At 40.3% G+C, this 21623-nt stretch overlaps 1 protein-coding gene across 1 annotated transcript in view; it reads left to right on the top strand.

Moving 5' to 3' along the window:
* Nucleotides 1–13447: 13447 nt before the first annotated feature.
* The window catches only part of LOC136863206 (lipase member H-A), a 286766-nt gene continuing 278590 nt past the window's right edge, over nucleotides 13448–21623 (top strand). The window contains exon 1 of the mRNA XM_067139572.2: nucleotides 13448–13537. The gene's annotated coding sequence lies outside the window, so the exon portion shown is untranslated. The remainder of the gene's footprint in view (nucleotides 13538–21623) is intronic.

Raw genomic sequence — 21623 nt, 5'->3', positions numbered from 1 at the left:
GTTTGTTTCCAAACAAGAGCACGTAGAATTTGCCGCCACCACATTTCAACTAAAGAGTGCGGCACTGTTCTCTCTGGATTAAAGATGGTGGATGACAGCAGTCAGAAAAGCACATGGGTTTGTTTCCAAACAAGAGCACGTGGAATTTGCCACCACCACATTTCAACTAAAGAGTGCAGCACTGTTCTCTCTGGATTAAAGATGGTGGATGACAGCTGTCAGAAAAGCACATGAGTTTGTTTCCAAACAAGAGCACGTGGAATTTGCCGCCACCACATTTCAACTAAAGAGTGCAGCACTGTTCTCTCTGGATTCAAGATGGTGGATGACAGCTGACAGAAAAGCACATGGGTTTGTTTCCAAACAAGAGCACGTAGAATTTGCCGCCACCACATTTCAAAGGTAAGTAGCTAAAGAGGGCAGCACGGTGCTCTCTGGATTAAAGATGGCGGATGATAGCTGTCAAAAAAAGCGCATAGGTTTGTTTCCAAACAAGAGCATGTAGAATTTGCCGCCACCACATTTCAAAGGTATCTAGCTAAAGAGTGTAGCACTGAGGTTTGTGATGCAAGATGGCGGATGACAGCTGTCAGAAAATAGCACGTGAATTTGTTTCCAAACAAGAGCACGTGGAATTTCCCGCCGCCACAAAGAGGGCAGCACTGTGCTCAAAGATGGCTGCTGTCACGTAGAATTGTCTGCCACCACAGGTATCTAGCTAAAGAGGGCAGCACGGTGCTCAAAGATGGCTGCTGTCAAAAAGCATTTTTCAAATTATCCGCCACCACATTTCAAAGGTAAGTAGCTAAAGAGGGTAGCACGGTGCTCTATAGATTGAAGATGGCGGATGACAGCTGTCAGAAAAGCACGTGGATTTGTTTATCTCGCGCTAGTGAGGTTAAGTTGGTAGCACTAAGGTTTAGGCCCGTTAAGATGGCAGCACTGCGGATGACAGGTGACGAATTTACATCTACTACGATAAAGAGGGCAGCACGGTGCTCTCTGGATTAAAGATGGCGGATGACAGCTGTCAAAAAAGCACGTGGCTGTCAAAAAACACGTGGATTTGTTTATCTCACGCTAGTTAGGTTAAGTTGGTACTACTGAGATTTCGGCCGGTCAAGATGGCAGTACTGAGGTTAGCGATGCGTTGTTTTCTGTCAAAACGTACGTGGCTGTCAAAAACACGTGGATTTGTTTACAAATTCAAATCTCGCGCTAGTTAGGTTAGGTTGGTACTACTGAGGTTTAGGCCCGTCAAGATGGCAGTACTGAGGTTAGCGATGCGTTGTTGTCTGTCAAAAAGCACGTGGCTGTCAAAAAATGCACGTGGCTTTGTTTACAAATTCAAATTTCCCGCGGGTGGTGGAGGAGACCTCTGGGAGGCCTCTGGCCGTGGTGGTGGTGGAGGAGGCCTCTGGGAGGCCTCTGGCTGTGGTGGTGGTGGAGGAGGCCTCTGGGAGCCCGTGGTGGTGGTTGCGGCCGAATCCGCCTATTATACTACTACTGGTAAATGAAACTCAATTTTTCGGTGAGTTGTTTTACTTCCGGAATTTTTAGATAATATCTTAGTGCAGTACCAAGGAGGATTTTTTTTTATCAAATTACGAAATCACGCGTGCGAAGCTGCGAGTTATCAGCTAGTTTGTGGTCCATATGTGCTCCTGTAATCAGACCTTACTGGATGGTGTTGCCAATTCTACGGGTATTGTTCCAAGTAATAATTCATTAACCGGGCGAGGTGGCCGTGCGGTTAGGGGCGCGCGGCTGGGAGCTTGCATCCGGGAGATAGCGGGTTCGGGCCCCACTGTCGGTAGCCCTGAAGATGGTTTTCCTTGGTTTACCATTTTCACACCAGGCAAATGCTGGGGCTGTACCTTAATTAAGGCCACGGCCGCTTCCATCCAACTCCTAGGCCTTTCCTATCCTATCGTCGCCATAAGACCTATCTGTGTCGTTGCGACGTAAAGCCACTAGCGAAAAAAGGACTTCAGTATCCAGCGCGATATTATCATGTGGTTATTAAAATTATTTCAGAAAATACGATACTGGGTGGAAATCTTCCGAATTACTGTAGGCTATCCTCCATCCTCACCTTTTAGACATAAGTTATCAGGTAGAAATATTATCCATTGCACTTCAGTTCTAAACGTAAGTTGATTTTTCCTTCGGTTGCAATAGATTTTTAAGGGAAGCTTGGTGCAGATAACATATTGTTTGAAAAGAGGTTTTTAACGTGGCAGTGGAACGAGTCCCTCGCATGTTGGCAGTTGGGCGGGGGAGAAAGGGGGAAAAGGAAGTATAGATAAAAAGCGCAAATTATGGGAGTCTATCTTCTAATGTTGATTGTAGGTCTATTTAATGTTACGGTAACCTTTAAATATTTCAACAGGGTGACTTGGCCGTGCAGTTAGGTGCGCGCAACTGTAAGCTTGCATCCGGGAGATAGTGGGATCGAACCCCACTGTCGGCAGCACTGAAGATGGTTTTCCCATTTTCACACCACGTAAATTCTGGGGCTGTACCTTAATTAAGGCCACGGTCGCTTCCTTCCCACTCCTAGCCTTTTCCTATCCCATCGTCTCCATAAGACCTGTCTTTGTCTTTGCGACGTAAAGCCAGTTATTAAAAAATCAGCCTGTCGAACTCAAATAAAATATTACAAGCCACTAGTACATACCTGCAATACAAAGGAAACAGTCAGATATTATTTATATCTCGTGTCCGACAGACTGAAAACTTAAAGTTGATATTAACTGTGTCGACAATGAAAAGCATGGCTTTCGTACTAACGCATTTAATTTTAAGTAACTTAATCAACATTATGGCATAGACTACTGTATTTATAAACATCTTCCGAAATTTTTGAGTCCTATCTTCCGAAATATTAATTTTGGATCTGATCCCGCGGGCTTTCAACTGGTGAAGACTAGTGTGAGTTACCGTTGTGTAGTGTCAGTGTGTCATTTGTATATGTACGGGCTTCGAAATGTAAATAGTAATCGTGTCTGTCAGCTGCGTTTTCATATAGATTTATTTTTGATCAGGCAAGGTAATCATGAACTCGGTGGATTCAGTAGATTTGAACGTGATAGGTACATTTACTTACCAACTGCGCATTTGGGTGAGTGGCAAGAATTTTACTTAATACGTTAATGTAATTGTTAAATTTTGTGAACATCCAATTTTCTATTTGCCGATTCGCCACTGATTGCTATGCTCTTTATTACTATGTAAACTGAAAAATTAAAAAGTAGTTTAAACCAATTTGCGTCTTTACTAATGCCAAATACGGATTATAAAAGCGACACAATTTCCAAAGTTACTTTTTTTATTCTACCTAATAACTAATTCACAAACTATCATATTGTTTCTTGATATGATAAATTGTATCCCTTTTCGACATTTTTATTACAGAGCTTAGGCCTAATCTTTGAAAAGTTGTATTTAGGTCTGTTCAAAATTATTTACGATACATAACCTGCAAATACACGAGCAATGCCCTTCCAATTAATCAATTTCGCTAGGTATCAACAGTTGTTTATATCGCCTTCTCCATCAACTATTTCATATATTTCGTCTTCTTTAGCATTTTGCGCACCTACAATCATAGATTATATATTCCATTCTGCATCGCATTCTTGATTCGTGAAAAATACAACGTAAACCGCTAGCAACAGAACATACAGCTACATATCCCCACGACCATGTAGCTATAACCAAGCCTATCAAAATTGCGGCAGGGATTTTAATTGATCTTATCCTCGACCCCGTAGAAACTACGGGCTTTTGTTGGACAGTTTCGAAGGAATAGAAGAGCCCATAGAATTTACGGGCATGGAAGCTAGGGTGTTAAGTGACTACTGATACCGTGATGATATTCGTGGAACCTTTACTTCTACCGTGAATCTGAACGACTGCGGCGTGATATTTATTTAAAAAATCACACAGGTATTGGTCACGATTCGAGTCGTGGCTGTCTTAATGAAAATCCATTGATGATGTCACTCAACTATCTCGCCCTCCTAGTGAATGCGAGGTAAAAAAATATTTTTTCTATCCGTTTTACATCGCACCGCAACGGACAGGTCTTAAGGCAATGATGGTATATGGTAGGGCTGGGACTGAAAAGGATGCGACCGTAGCCTAAGGAACAGCCCCTTCATTTGCCAGGTGTGAAAATGGGAAACCAAGGAAAAACATGTTAATGGCTGCCGACTGTGGGTTTCAAACCCACCGTACCTCGACTGCAAGCTACTAGCTGCACAACCTGAAACGCATAACTAACCCGCTAGGTTATTATTATTATTATTATTATTATTATTATTATTATTATTATTATTATTATTATTATTATTATTATTATTATTATTATTATTATTATTATTATTATGTGCGTATGGACCCAATGGATCACGAAAAGCTCTAACGATTCTATTTTCTGAGTTGCCAAACAGCTCTCATCCTTTCTCCGTGGATCCTTTTTCGTTCTTCTGTCCACTTTGCTCCAGTCTTCTTTTTCACTTCGTTCTCTGGTTGCACTTTCCATCCATCAATTTTTTTCCTGTAGAGGTTTCTGTCCGCGGTGTCAGTTGAGTCCATGTGCGCATTTTCCAGATCCTTCTTCACTTCCAGTACCCATGGAATATTTTTTAAATGTTCTATGTAGGTGAGAATCTTGTGTGTCAGTCTACTTGTCGGCAGTCTGCGAACGTGCCCATAAAATTTCAGACGTCTTTTGCGGATGTCTGCTGCAATGTTGGAAAGCTCTTCTGTCACTTTGCGTGACCTCAGTCTATATCCATTTTCTGTTTTTCGGGGTCCGGGAATTTTCCTCAGGATTCTTCTTTCTTCTTTTAAAATGTTTTCTAGGTCACCTTTCCCATTTAGTGTATGGGTCTCACCGGCATATAAGACTTCGGGCTTGATTACTGTATTATAGTGTCTGATCTTTGCATGGCGGGACAAGCACTTTTTATTGTATATGTTGTGAACCCTACCGTAGGCTTTCCGAAATTTTTGTAGGCGAGTTTTCTGGGCAGCCTTCTCGCCTCCCGTTGGTTCAAGTATTTCTCCCAAGTACTTGAAGTGTGGTACTCGGCTGATTTGCCCATATGTCGTGTTCAAATATTGGATGTCAAGTTTTGAACAGAAGAACTTGGTCTTTTTGAAGGAAATTTGTAGACCAACCTTTCCAGCACATTCACTAAGGGTTTCAATTTGTTTAACGGCTGTGACTACATCATCTGTCAGTATGGTAAGGTCATCTGCAAAAGCGAAGCATGATATCTCAATACCGTCTTTGGGTCGTTCTAGTCGTATGGGGCGCCAGTATCCCATGTCTTTCAATGCCTTCTCCCTATCGCGGATAACTTTGTCTAGGACGAGGTTGAAAAGAAGCGGAGATAAGCCGTCACCTTGTCGGACGCCAGTTTTATTTGGGAATGGTTCAGAGATCTCCCCCATGAATTTAACTTTGGAGATAGTGTCAGTGAGTGTTGCCTTGATGAGGTTGAGGGTCTTGGAATCAAGCCCCAGTTCCTCAAGAATAACGAAGAGAGACTGTCGATCAACCGAGTCGTACGCTTTCCTGAAGTCAACAAAAATGCAGATGACCGGTTTGTTCCTCAATACTTTGTATTTAAGAGTTGCCTTCAAGTTGAATATTTGATCTGCACTCGAGCGACCAGGGCGGAAGCCTGCTTGATATTCGCCAATACGTTTTACAAGTTGTTCCTGCGTTCTCTTCAAAAGGCAAGCTGAAAGAATTTTGTATGTCACTTGAAGAAGAGAAATGCCCCTGTAATTGTTCACGTCAGTCTTATCTCCCTTTTTGTGTAATGGGTGGATGAGGGCACACTTCCAATCCTGAGGTAATTTCTCCGATTGCCAGATATCTGTAACGATTTGAGTGAGTTCCTTGAGGGAGTAAGGTCCAAGATTTTTCAGAAGTTCCGCAATGATGCCATCTTCTCCGGAGGTCCTATTGTTTTTAAGTTTCAGTATGTGGCCGCGAATTTCTTCCTCTGTCGGTGGTGGAGATTCTGGGAAAGTGTGCCTTGGGGGTTCTTGATGGAATCTTGTAAGGGGCTCTGGACAGTTGAGGGGATCAGCGAAGTAAAGTGCTAGTTCCTGACAATTTTCCTGATTACTGAGTGCAAGTTTTCCATCTGATCTTTTGAAAGCCAGGTTTTGAGGAGCATACCCACGGACTTGTCCTCCGAATTCCCTGTAGAAATCTCGTACGTTGTAGTTACGAAAGTTATCTTCAATCGAGTCCAGTTGTTGCTTCAAGTGTTTTCTCTTGACCTGCCTGATGATTTTAGCTACTCGTTTTCTGGTTTCATTGAAATATGTTTGGTTTTCTGGTGATTTCTTGCTGTTGTATTTCTTTAATGCTTCTCTTCGTTCCTTCAAGGCACGTTCACATTCAGAATTCCACCAAGGGTGTTTAGTATTCTTTTTCAGGGGAATTTGCTCTCGAGCTTTCTGGATGATTTTGTTGCGGAATTTCTCCCAGGTGCCTGCATGTTCCCTTTCCCACACTTCTTGCAGATTAGTGTTTCCAATCTGTGTCGTGTCAAACTTCGGTATGTGTGACCTCTTATGATGAATTTTCTTCGATGTGAATTTTACCTTTATTCTCACTAGGTAGTGATCGGAATCGACGTTTGCTCCTCGGCGTACCTGTACATCGTGTACCTCTCTCTGCATGGGATGAGATATGGCAATGTGATCGATTTGAAATTCACCGATCCCTGGAACGGGAGACCTCCAGGTTTTCTGTTTCCGTGGAAATCTATATATATAAAATAACTTGTCCTGACTGACTGACTGACTGATTCATCATCGCCGAGACAAAACTACTGGACATTAAGAAATAAAATTTTGGGGATACATTCATATTAACATGTAGGTGCTCGCTAAGGGAGGATTCTTGGATATCCCGTCGCTAAGGGGGTGAAAAGGGGGGTGAAATTTTAAAATGAGTGTTTCTATATCTCAAAACTTTATAAAAGTTTACAGATGTAAAAATTGGTATTTAGAATCTTCTTTAAAAATAAGGAAATACATATTTTTTTGTTTTCAGAAAATCCCAATTGGAGGGGTGAAAAAGGGTGAGAAAAGGGTTGAATACCTTTAATCAGGATACCGATACTTATATCTCAGAAACTGAACGTATTACAGACCTGAAAATTTGTACATTTGATCTTCCTTAAAAATAATGAAACACGTATTTTTTTGTTTTTGGAAAATCCAAATAAAGGGAGGGTGAAAATGGGGGTTGTATCTATATTTCATAACTTTGAAAGTTTACAGATGTAAAAATTGGTATTTAGAATCTTCGTTAAAAATAAAGAAACCCGCATTTTTTTGTTTTCGGAAAGTCCCAATAGGAGGGGTGTAAACGGGTGAAAAAGGGGTTGAATGCCTTTAATGAGGATACTTATATCTCAGAAACTGAAGATATTCCAGACCTGAAAACTGGTGTTTGGGATCTATTTTAAAAATAAAGAAACACGTATTTTTGTTTTTGGAAAATCCAATTATGGGGGGGGTGAAAAGGGGGTGAATTTTTAAAATGAGTGTATCTATATCTCAAAATTTTGAAAGTTTATGGATGTAAAAATAGGTATTTAGAATCTCCTTTAAAAATAAAGAAACACGTATTTTTTTGTTTTCGGAAAATCACAATAGGAAGGGTGGAAAAGGGTGAAAAATGGGTTGAATGCCTTTAAATGAGGCTACTTATATTTCAGAACCTGAAGATATTACACACCTGAAAATTGGTATTTGGAATCTACTTTAAAAATAAAGAAACAGGTATTTTTTCGTTTTTGGAAAATACAAATATTGGGGGGGGGGGATGAAAAGGGGTATGAATTTTTAAATTGAGTGTATCTACATCTTAAAAATTGAAAAGTTTACTGATGTAAAAATTGGTATTTAGAATCTCCTTAAAAAGTAAAAAACGTGTTTTTTTTTCCAAAAATCCCAATAGGAGGGGGTGAGAAAGGGGTTGAACGCCTTTAATGAGGATACTTATATCTCAGTAACTGAAGATATTCCAGACCTGAAAATTGGTATTTGGGAACTCTTTTAAAAATAAAGAAACAATTTTTTTTTGCTTTTGGAAAATCCAAATAGTGGGGGTGAAAAGGGGGTGGAATTTTAAAATTACTGTATCTATATCTCAACACTTTAAAATTTTGCAGATGTAAAAATTGATATTTAGAATCTCCGTTAAAAATAAAGGACCACGTATTTTTTTGTTTTCTGTAAATCCCAATAGGAGCGGTGTAAAAGGTTGAATAATGGGTTGAATGCCTTTAATGAGGATACATATATCTCAGAAACTGAAGATATTACAGAACTGAAAATTTGTATATGGGGTCTTCTTTAAAAAAGAAAAGAAACACGTATTTTTATTTGTTTTTGGAAAATTCAATTAATGGTGGTTAAACAGGAGTAAGAAATCGGGGTGATTTTTTTGAAGGACTATATCTACAGAATACCTGAGAAACGTAAAATGTTACAGACGTAAAATGTGGTATTTGGAATCTCCTGTAAATGTAAAGAAACTTAGGTGATTTTTTTTGGAACCTTCACTTATGAGGAACTAAAAAGGGGGTGATATTTTAAAATGAGAATTTCTACAGTATATCTAAAAAAACTTAACATGTTACAAAAGTGAAAAATGGTATTTTTTTATCTCTATTAAAAATCAAGAAACGTGTATTTTTAGTTTTCCGAAATACCACTTGGGTGGAGGGGCGGGGGGGTAAAAGTGACTGAAAATGTTGTTGAATTCTTTTAATTAGGATACTGATATCTCAAAAATGAAGACGTTACAGATGTGAAATTTGATATTTGGAATCTGCTTTAAAAACAAAGAAAAACGCGTTTGGGGGGGGGGGGAATCATCTTGGGGGGCGGGAGTGAAAAGGAGTTGAATTCCATTCACGAGGACACATAAATCAAAAACTGAAGAATTTAGAGTTGTGATAATTGGTATTTAGAAGATCCTTTACTATTAAAGAAACATTTTTTTTGCCGGAAAATTCACTTACGGGGGGAGGGGGACGGATTGTGAAAGGAAGTGAAAAAAGTGAACTATTTTTATGGGGATACTTATATCTCAAAACCGAAGGTAATAGACGCGAACATTTATGTTTTGAATCTCCTTTATACATAAAGAAACATGCCTTCTTTTAAACTTTGTGGGGTGGGGGTAAATAAAATTAACGGCGGTGGGGTGTAAAAGGAGGTGAGACCAATTGATTTTACTGTTCATAATGTACTTATAAGGAGCCTCCGTTGCGCAGGCGGCAGCGCGCCGGCCTCTCACAGCTGGGTTCCGTGGTTCAAATCCCGGTCACTCAATGTGACATTCGTGCTGGACAAAACGGAGGAGGGACAGGCTTCTCGCCGGATACTCCCGTTTTCCCTGTCATCATTCAATTCGGCAACACTGTCCAATATTTCATTTCATTTGTCATTCATCGATCATTGGCCCAGAGGAGTGCTTCGGCAGCCGGCACAATTCCTATTGTCGCCAGTAGATGGGGCTGTATTCATTCCATTCCTGACCCTGTCGAATGACTGGAAACAGGCTATAGATTTTCGATGTACTTATTCTGTTCATAAACCGATCATTTTTAATCTTTCCTGGGTTCGTTTTCAAGAGCCATCTTTTTCTTCGCAGAACGTTCTTAGATTACAGTAGATTCTCCTGGCATATAAATAAAAATTTAAACACCTCTGAAATTAACGATAGGAATGAGATTTACCGTCAAATTGTTCACCTCCATAATAAGGTCAATAACGCACAGAAGAATGTAATTCGTATCGCCAGAAATCCCGCACACTTGCCTACGCGCGACAATGTTCCTGGTCACATTTCCAACAATGACAATGGCAGCAGATGTAATTTACCGCCAAGTAGCGGTCTTGCATCTTGCTGTGGGGTCCAGAACATCTATAATAATAATAATAATAATAATAATAATAATAATAATAATAATAATAATAATAATAATAATAATAATAATAATAATAATAATAATAATAATAATGTTCTGGACCGTCGTCAAATGTGCGGACCGCGCTGGAAACGGGTCCTGGACGGGTAATGACTAAGAATGCAGTCCTGCCGCGGGTTCAGTACCGCCAAGGCACCCAAGACGACACCACGCCGGATCTCCTGAAGGATTTGATCCATATTAAAAATGCTTATAGGAAGAGATGGCAAAGATTTAGGGACCCAACTGACCGGGTGGAATACCTGGACCTAGCCCGGCAAGTACGAAATCGATTGCTGGAAAGAAAGATTGAAAATGGGAGGAAACTTGCCGTAATCTATTAGAAAACGAGTCAGATCGCGAATTTTGGCGGATTCTCGCAGGAAACGAGTCGGATCGTGAATTTCGGCGGATTATGTATCTAAAACCATAAGTATTCAATTATAATTTTCAGTATAATACCGTAGCGAAGCGCGGGTATCTTGCTAGTTTTCTCAGAGAAGTTGACATGATTTTAAGATTGTTTTGTTGACACAGTTCAATGAGTCTCAACCCGTTTTTGTTAGTGAATCTGTGAGCAGGGAATTTGCCAACAGTTTTCTGGTGTTCTTTTTCTTTACCAATTTGTGCGTTAAAGTCGCCCAGCAAAATTTTTGTATCCTCTTTTGGAATCTTCGCCATGATTTTCTCAAGTTTAGCCCAGACTGCATCAGTTTTTTGCGGTTCTTTCTTATAGTCAGCGTTAGTGGGTGCATGTACGTTCACTATTGCATATTTCTTGTTAGCACATTGGATTCGCATTGTCATGAGCCGTTTGCTTATGGGAGTGACGTCTTTTATTGAGCCTACTATACTTTTATGTACCATGAAGGCCATTCCTAGTAAGGGAGTTCCCTTACCAACTCTCCTGTCCGTTTTACTCTTGAAGATCCGGTAGTTTCCATAATCATTTGTGTCCTCATCAGTGAATCTTGTTTCCTGCAGGGCAAGTATCTGGATTTTCTGTTGATCTAGTTCTGTCACAAGATTGTGCAATTTACCGGGTTGGATTAATGTATTTACATTCAACATGCCAATGTATGTGAAGGTTTTGGATGTTAGTTTGCCAGAGAACTCAGACTTTCTCTGTGTTCGTGATTGCCTGGGTTCCCCAGATTCCGAATACCCAGTAGCCGCCTCATGACGGGTGGATTGGTTTCCACCTGGGGTAATGCTGATTTTACTCTCACGAATCATCATAGCTTGTAATCAAAGATTGGTCCAGTGTTTCCACTGGGGAATTAGGACCAGGGATTGCTAGTTCCTGGAACGTAACTATACAGCCGTACCTACTAGGTAAACAGACGCTGACCACTTCGCCGCTCGATCCGAGTCAGACGCGAGGTGGATTTTATTTTTGGTTCTTCCGCCCTCTCAGCCATTGAGACATATGTCCTCTTCTGCCATCGAAGCCGTTGACCACAGTTCTAGTTTCCTCAGTTGATCCGCGAGTGCTTATTTTACTACGTCGTATTCACACTTGTCCTGTACATCTACAGGAGACTTCCCCTATTAGCCATTGGGACGCGCCGTGTCGGGGTTGAGGGGCCCATCCCAGTGTCTCACGCAGGGTTATGCTTAGTTCGTACTCAGTTCGGAACTAAACCCCCACGTGAGCTGACCAGGTAATAATGTATTATGCTGTCCAATACATATGCATCAAATACATATGCATCACATTGCCAGTCTTAAGAATGGCTACAATAGTGGCCGGCAGTGTGACCTTGGCAACGCTGATAGTAAAAGGAATATAGCATATCTTATTCGTAGTTTCTATGGAATTGATGACAACAGAAACAAAATGAGTGCAGTTATGTCAACTCTAGATCGTGTTATCTATGGAATAATTGTCGTATTTTCCAAGGTGCCGGACATTTACATCATGAAATTCATATTAAATATTAATCAAAAACCCTGTTATACAACAACAAAATCACAAGATAACACCACAAGTAGAACCACTATTATTCCTCGGAAGCCATAAAGGAAGTACAGATCTTCTGTATTAGCCGACAAATGACGCAGCACCATTACACATGATATTATTATTATTATTATTATTATTATTATTATTATTATTATTATTATTATTATTATTATTATTATTATTATTATTATTATTATGCATCCGTGATTCAGGCGGCAGCATGCCAGCCTCTCACCGCTGGGTTCTGCGGTTCAAATCCCGGTCAGTCCATGTGAGATTTGTGCCAGACAAAGCGGAGGTGGGATAGGTTTTTCTCCGGGTACTCCGGTATTACCTTTCATCTTTCATTCCAGCAACACTCTCCAATATAATTTCATTTCATTCCATCTGTCAATCATCAATCATTACCCCAGAGGAGTGCGACAGGCATCGGCAGCCGGCACAGTTCCTATCCTCGCCACTAGATGGGGGCTCCGTTCATTCAATTCCTGACCCGGTTGGAACTGGAAAAAGGCTGTGAATTATTATTATTATTATTATTATTATTATTATTATTATTATTATTATTATTATTATTATTATTATTATTATTATTATTATTATTATTATTATTATTATTAATTCTGTAATAGTGCCTTATGACATGTCCCACAGTATTTAACTGAATCCAGGGTGTAAATATCTGCCAATACACAAGTCCATAGACATAACAGTAACACAGGCCCTGACAGTTTATAATAATAATAATAATAATAATAATAATAATAATAATAATAATAATAATAATAATGTGTTTACGTCCCACTAACGACATTTTTGACGGTTTTTGGAAACGCCGAGGTGCTGAAATTTTGTCCCACGGGATTTCTTTCACGTTCCGGTAAATCTACCTACAAAGGGGGAGGGGGTGACATATTTGAGCAGCTTCAAATACCACCGAACTGAATCATGATCGAACCTGTCAACTTGGTCTCAGAAAGCCAGCGCCTTAACCGGACAATTTATACAAACGTCACGGGCTTGAAGAGAAGAGAAGAGAAGAGAAGAGAAGAGAAGAGAAGAGAAGAGAAGAGAAACGACCGTTGCCTTCGCTCTTTGCCTTTTTCGGATCCTTATTTTCTTCAAACGCTGCACGAAATCTCGCTTCATCTCATATATCTGTGTTTCGAACTTTGTTGCCAAATGTGGTAGTACCGAAAAAAGATATTAAGCATCTTAACTGAAACAAATGAAACACTATTGTCAACAATAAAGCTTTGTTATGGCAATATCCTTAAGTTCACCTCTCTAACTTATCAGATATGACTATAGCTCCTCATGTGGAACTTCTATCCTTAAATGCACAATGCCATTACACTTCTTCTGCGGTCCTCTTTATCGCTGATTGAGCAGGGTACGACGTGATCAGCTGACTCGCGGCAGTTTTACTGTCGCAAGCGAAGCAGCAAAACGCTGGGTTTCTCTCCTTTGTTGCACAGTTTGTGGAGAGCACGCCGAGTGCTCGCTGTTCTCCAGAATTACTCAATCAGGACATCGGTCTAGTGAGCAGGTGATTATTTATTATTATTGTTATTCATAATACTGTTATTGGTTTTACGTCCCACCAACTACATTTTTGTGGTTTTTTTTTTTGCTAGTTGCTTTACGTCGCACCGACACAGATAGGTCTTATGGCGACGATGGGACAAGAAAGGGCTAGGAGTGGGAAGGAAGCGGCCGTGGCCTTGATTAAGGTACAGCCCCAGCATTTGCCTGGTGTGAAAATGGGAAACCACGGAAAACCATTTTCAGGGCAGCCGACAGTGGGGTTCGAACCTACTATCTCCCGAATACTGGATACTGGCCGCACTTAAGCGACTGCAGCTATCGAGCTCGGTCATTTTTGTGGTTTTGGGAGACGCTGAGATGCCAGGATGTTGCTTGTCCCGCAAGAGTTTCTTCTACGTGCCAATATGTCTACCGACAACGAATCTGCTACGTTGGGTTTAGAAGGCCAATGCTCCACCGCCTGAGCTATTCATTCCGGCACACTTTGATGAGAAGCCAGCAATGATATTAGACAGCTGTCACGTCCTTCCATCTCACTTTTTGAGCGCGCTGTTGAGAGTTATTACACTAATTTTGCTATTTGCTTTACGTCGCACCGACACAGATAGGTCTTATGGCGACGATGGGATAGGAATGGCCTATGAAGTGTAAGGAAGCGGCCGTGGCTTTAATTAAGGTACAGCCCCGGCATTTGCCTGGTGTGAAAATGGGAAACCACGGAAAACCATCTTTAGGGCTGCCGACAGTGGGGCTCGAACCCACTATCTCCCGATTACTGGATACTGGCCGCACTTAAGCACTGCAGCTATCGAGCTCGGTGAGTTATTACACTATGCTGCTTAAATATATCTTAAACACTACAGATAATAAGTGCTCTAGAAACTCTCTTTTATTACTAAATATATTCCAAGAGATTTTATGATGGAACCTATACCCACCGTTCAAAGTAGCTTCGGAGGATGTCCTAGTGTTAGAAGTAGTGGTGGCTCGGGATCTCATCGAGAGCGGGCTACATCTAACATTGAACTTCCAATTTCCTTCAATAAACTCTCTCGGCAATGGCAAAATTGTTTACATTTCTGTGCCGACTGTCGACATCTGCTTCACAGTCCGAGAAATTAAATGCTATTTGTTCCACTTCCCTTCAGTTTATCATCACTCTTCACAGGTACTGGAGCGCCAGAATATTTGCCTTAAGAACAAGATGTTCTATAACTTCGCTGTAAATCTACTTATGATCTTAATTACCACCGACCTCAGTGACACAGTCGGTTAGATTAGGTTCTTCTTAACATACTTGTAAAACTGCGTAGCCACGGAACCTGTAGTTTTTACGTGGAATCTAAACGACATAGAAGTGACTTTTAAATTTAAAAATCCCAATGTGAATTGGCCTGGAATCAAACCGCGACCGCCTTAGCCATAACGCCCATTTTGGTTAATCGTTGACCTTCTGTCTCCTTGACAGATGGGGGGGGGGGTGGTTTCGATCCTGGCAGAGATCGATGGCATTTGAGGGTGTTAAAATGTGGCAGCTCAATGTTCTTGATATCCAGCAGGTTAAAGAAATCTTGCGCGACAAAATTCTGGCACATCGATGTGTCTTAAAATCTACACCAATTGAAAGGATATTAAGCCATTATTATTATTATTATTATTATTATTATTATTATTATTATTATTATTATTATTATTATTATTATTATTATTGCGTTCCGGCCTTCTAAGGACCGCGTTACAATTTCAATTCTTCCTCCTTAGTTCTTTCCTTTTCTTCCAGGATTATTTCATTGTTTCACTGTGCTTCTTTTTCCTGTCTTCAGTCCACTTTGTGCCTGTTTTCTTTTCCTTCCTCCCTTGGAATCCTTCCATTTGTAAGACTTTCTTCCTAAAAATCTTTCTTTCCAATAATTCTTCTTCTCGTATGTTGCTCCTTTCCAGGTCTTTGTTGAATTCTTGAATCCAGGTGGTAGTTGATTTCTTTTCCCAAAGGTACTTGAAGATTCGTTTAGTTAGTCTGTTGTTATCCATTCTGTAAACGTGTCCAAGAAATAGCAATCTCCTTTTTCTTATTGTTTCTGATATGTTTTCTATGTTCTGGTAAATTTCATTGTTACTTCTTAATTTCCAAAACTCAGCAATTCTTAAAGGACCTAATATTTTCCTTACAATTCTTCTTTCTAATATTTCTAATTTATCGAGCTTGTAGTTCAGTGCTAGACATTCGCTGGCATAAAGGCAATCTGGTTTCACTACTTTGTTGTAGTGCTTTATTCTAAGTTTTCTTGATAAGCACTTTTTGTTATAAGTATTCTTAGTTATACCGTAAGCTCTTTCCATCTTTTGTATCCTCTCCTCTATAGCAGATTTTTCTAAACCATTTTCTTGAATTGTCTCACCCAAATATTTGAATTTCTTTACCTTTTCTATTTGACCAATATCCGTTACTAAAAACTTTGGGGCACTTTTTATATTCGTCAAAAATTTTGTTTTCTCGGCAGAGATTCTCAAGCCTGTCATGTTGGCTGTCTTTTCAAGGAGATTGATTTGCATTGCTGCATCTGTAAGGCTTTCTGAAAGTATGGCAAAATCATCTGCAAATACTAGGCAATTTATTGCAACACCTTTGTTCTTCTTCCCCAGCATGAATGGCAATATTTTGGATTCTTTCAGTTTTTCATTCCAAATTCTTACAATTTTCTCCATGACACAATTGAAAAGGAGTGGAGATAGACCATCGCCCTGCCTGACACCTGTTTTTATTTTGAAAGGTCGAGATATTTCAGCCATAAATTTTACTTTCGAGATAATGTCTGTAAGTGTTTCACGAATTAGGTTTGCCAATTTAGTTTTAACTCCAAATTCCCGGATTACTTTATCTAGGGTTTCCCTATCAACAGAGTCAAAAGCTTTTTTAAAGTCAATAAATGTTACAACTATGTCTTTGGAGTTTATTAATCTGTGTCGAATTATAGATTTCAGGTTGAAAATCTGTTCAGAGTAAGATCTTCCCTGTCTAAATCCACCTTGATATTCACGCAATTGACTGTCCAGTGTCGATTTAACTTTGTTTAGTAGTATTGTTGAAAATATCTTGTAAGCAACTGGCAAATTATTATTATTATTATTATTATTATTATTATTATTATTATTATTATTATTATTATTATTATTATTATTATTACTACTACTATGTCCGCCTCCATAGCGTGACGTTTGGCATTATTAGCTGCCGTCCCCGGGGGCCCGGGTTCGATTGCTGGTACTGCCAGAGATTTAAGAATGGCAGGAGGGCTGGTGTGTGGTTTAAATGGTACATGCAGCTCACCTCCGTTGGAGGTGTGCCTGAAAAGAGCTGCACCGCCTCGAGACCAGGACACAAGTTCAATTTATTATTATTATTATTATTATTATTATTATTATTATTATTATTATTATTATTATTATTATTATTATTATTATTTTATTATTATTATTATTATATAAGAGGTATAGAACTAAATGAGGCCACAACACTAGTTGCAAATTGAGGATTGTGGCGACGTTTAGTAAATTCACAGAGGCTTGCAGACTGAACGCTGAAAGGCATAACAGTCTATAATGATAATGTATGTATGTATGTATGTATGTATGTATGTATGTATGTATGTATGTATGTATGTATTATTATTATTATTATTATTATTATTATTATTATTATTATTATTATTATTATTATTATTATTATTATTTATCGAACCCTTGTCCCGATTCTCTACCGGATCGGGTATGAGGTGAGATGAATCTGTAATGACGCGGTTTTTTAATGACCGGATGCCCTTCCTGACGGCAACCACATTAGAGGAGTTAATGAAGTGAAATGAATGACGTGACATATAATAGTAGGAAGGGAGAGGGTGAAACCAGGTGCCGGTACATAGCCTACACCTGTCGAATAGCACCAAGGGGTCTGCTCAAGGCTTAACGTCGCCATCCGACGGACGAATTACTATCAGCAACGTCGTATGCACTCATTCCATGTGAGCAATGCGGATATGTTTGGAATTTAATCCAAGCTTTTAGATACGCAATCTAGCGACTAGAAATTGTATACGACCACCTCTACGCCGCCGGCCAACATTCTGATGGTGACATTTTTTTCTACCAACGGGACTTGAACCGGCTAACCATGATGTCAGGCAGTTTATACTTCAACGCCTTAACGACCGTGGTCACCAGGCGGGCTATTATTGTTGGCTTTACGTCCCACTATCTACTTTTACGATTTTCGGAGGCGTAGAGGTGCTGGAATTTAGTCTCTCAGCAGTTCTTTTATGTGCCAGTAAATCTACTGACACGAGGCTGACGTATTTGAGCACTTTCAAATATCACCGGACTGAGCCAGGATGGAACCTGCCAAGTTGGGGTCGGAAGGCCAGCGCCTCAACCGTCTGAGCCCCTCAGCCCGATTATTATTATTATTATTATTATTATTATTATTATTATTATTATTATTATTATTATTATTATTATTATTATTATTAAAGGATTAAAGTCTAGTTCTTATTCTAATTTTATACATTCGGTCTCCGTTACCACATTAATACCGATTTTTATCTTCTGATAAGTGCCACCAGATGCCGATGGCAGATAACTACACAGTTAGGTGGCATTTAACTCATTAATATTTTTATCTGTCTGCCTCTGTGGTGTAGTGATTAGCGTGATTATCTGCCACCCCCAGGAGGCCCGGGTTCGATTCCCAGCTCTGCCACGAAATTTGAAAAGTGGTACGAGGCCTGGAACGGGGTCCACTCAGCCTCGGGAGGTCAACTGAGTAGAGGTCGGTTCGATTCCCACCTCAGTCATCCTGGAAGTGGTTTTCCGTGGTTTTCCCCCACTTCTCCTCGAGGCAAATGCTGGGATTGATACCTAACTGCTGAGGCCGCCTGGGCGAGGTACTGGTCATTCTCCACAGCTGTATCCCCCGACCCAGAGTCTGAAGCTCCAGGACACTGCCCTTGAGGCGGTAGAGGGGCGATCCCTCGCTGAGTCCGAGGGAAAAACTGACATTGGAGGGTAAACAGATGAGGAAGAAGAAGAAGATATTTTTATATTTCTATTGCAAAAAAAAATCAAATTGTTGAGGGCCATAATCTTGTCCAGATCTAGCAACACATTGACATTTAGGAACTTGACTCAAGAACATGCGTTGTGTACTGAGAAGGTATGGGCTATGCGTAATTAGTTGGTTTATTTTAAGTTTTATAGATATGACAATCATCAGCTCCGCTTATTTACTGCATATAATGGAAATTATCTTACATGATGTTTAGTGTTATTTCTATTGTTATCTGTTTTACGTTGCACACAGACAATTTTTATGGCGACGATGTTGTACGGAAGAGCTAGGATTGGAATGGAAGCGACCATGGCCTTAATTAAGGTACAGCCCCAGCATTTGCCTGGTGCGAACATGGGAAACAACAGGAAAGCATTTTTAATTTTTAGAGCTGCCGATAACGGGACTCGATCCCACTATCTCACGAATGCAAGCTGGCAGCTATGTGACCTTTCCATGTAGCCAGGCTTAGACGGTTGAGGCGCTGGCCTTCTGACTCCAACTTGGCTGGTTCGATCCTGGCTCAGTCCGGTAGAATTTGAAGGTGCTCAAATACGTCAGCCTCGTGTCGGTAGATTTACTGACAAGTAAAAGAACTCCTGCGGGATTAAATTCCGGCACCTCGGCGTCTCAGAAACCCCTAAAAGTAGTTAGTGGGACGTAAAGCAAATAGTATAATAATTATTATTAAACCATGTAGCCAACTCGCTCGGTGATTTCTATTATTGCTGTGTCTATTGTAGTAGGTTTATTTGCATTATTTGGACCTGGTGTTGGGCAAAATGTGACGGTGGACTTGAAAAATTACTTTAACTTATTCCAGTATTTAAGTGGAGAAGAAATGAAAAACAACGGAAACCCATTCCATGAACTATATCACTTTCCGGGTCTAGAAGTAGCCTTCACTGGCTGGTGTGAGGAAACGGTTCACTAACCTGTGTTATTGTGATGTCTGTTTGTTGCTCTCATGACTTGTGGTTTGTAATTGGATAGGTGACCAGAGATATAACAACTCAACTATATCTATTTGTCCTATTTTGAAGCGAGTTTTATTATACTCAGCTATCAATGTAGGCCTACGTGATTTGAACAAAAAAGGACTGGGAAGGAAGCGGCCGTGGCCTTAATGAAGGTACAGCCACGGCATTTGCCTGGTGTGAAAATGGGAAACCACGGAAAACCATCTTCAGGGCTGTCGACAGTGGGGTTCGAACCCACTATCTCCCGAATACTGGATAGTGGCCACACTTAATTAAGCGACAGCAGCTATCGAGCTCGGTAAAATATAATTCAGTCCCAATCTTTTGCCTGTATTTGGTTTCATATCGCCTTTCGTTTGATAATGGATTTCTCTAGTACGTGCCTTGAATATTATAACTCCAGTAACAAAAACTCATTCAGATGCGTCCTAAATCACTTACTGGACCCTATTTAGCTGTAGGGTCCTACCCCAAAATAGCAGTAGAGACTACTCCCACTGTCAAAAGCAGCATCGATAAGCACATATTTAGTTTTAAATAATGTTATTGGCTTTACGTCCCGCTAACTTCTTTTACGGTTTTCGGAGACGCTAAGGTGCCGGAATTTAGTCCCACAGGGGTTTTTACGTGCCAGTAAATCTACGGACACGAGGCTGACGTATTTGAGCACCTTCAAATTCCACCGGACTGAGCCAGGATCGAACCTCCAAGTTGGGGTCAGAAGGCCAGCGCCTCAACCGTCTGAACCACTCAGCCCGGCAATTCAAATTTTAAGAAAGAGGTCGTGGACTTGAAAAAAAGGTGTTTATCTGGAGAAGAAATGGAAAACCCTGGAAGACCACTTCAAAGATGACCGACAGAGGATTCGATATCCCATATTTCCAAGGTCTACGAGTATTTCCCTTTCTGGCTAGTGGTATATCACACCAAGTTTCCCAGCTGGGTGCATGGAAACTGTTCGCTAGCCTTTGTCACTGTCATATCTTTTAAATGTATGATGAAATGGCGTATGGCTTTTAGTGCCGGTACTGACCGAGGACAAGTTCGGCTCGCCAGATGCAGGTCTTTCGATTTGACTCCCGTAGGCGACCTGCGTGTCGTGATGAAGATGAAATGATGATAAAGACGATACATATACCCAGTCCCCGTGCCAGGGAAATTAACCAGTTGTGGTTAAAATTCCCGACCCTCCCGGGAATCGAACCCTGGACCCCTGTGACCAACGGCCGGCACGCTGACCATTTAGCCATGGAGCCGGACAAATGTATGATTACCTATGGTCTATGTTCATTGAGTGCATGGGCTGTTGTTCACTCCGTTTATCCTAAAGATCGCACCCTGATACCTACATTGGCGTGAAAGAAGAAAAAGTCACACTTCCAAGAAAGAAAGAAAGAAAGAAAGAAAGAAAGAAAGAGAGTCGGGTTTATTCAAGAGTATATTCGTTCCTTCAAGCCTAAATTATATTATAACATTTTAAAATATCAGCTAAATGAACATTTAATTTTTTAAGGGAGTTATGTGCTCCCTGGCTGAAGGGTCAGTGTACAGGCCCTCGGTTCGGAGGGCTCCGTGTTCTGTTCCCAGCTGGGTCAAGGATTTTAACTGTATGGTTAATGAGTCTGCCAAAAATAAAAAAATAAAGGATGCTATACCTTGTCGTTTCACAAGTAATATATACAGTGGTTAATAAACCTACAGTGCTGGCTGCATGGTTTAACAGACCGAATACAATATATATATATTACAAAACACACACAAAAAAAATGCAGGTACCAAAACTTGAATTACCGATAATATTTTAGAGACCATCATCGTCTATTTCCCGTGTAGAAAAAAACAGAGTATTAAAACACTATATAAGATGTACTGTCAGGAAAAGAGATTGTATTGCTCCAGAAAATATCAACAAAACGCCGTTGTTATTTCGGTATTTGCCAGTACCGCTATAGGAAACCATACATCGTTAATACTGGTATTATGTCGTAATAGGACGTGCATACTGG

This window comes from Anabrus simplex, chromosome 2, assembly GCF_040414725.1.
Source record: "Anabrus simplex isolate iqAnaSimp1 chromosome 2, ASM4041472v1, whole genome shotgun sequence".
NCBI lineage: Eukaryota > Metazoa > Arthropoda > Insecta > Orthoptera > Tettigoniidae > Anabrus > Anabrus simplex.
This window is presented reverse-complemented; position numbering and strand designations above follow the sequence as displayed.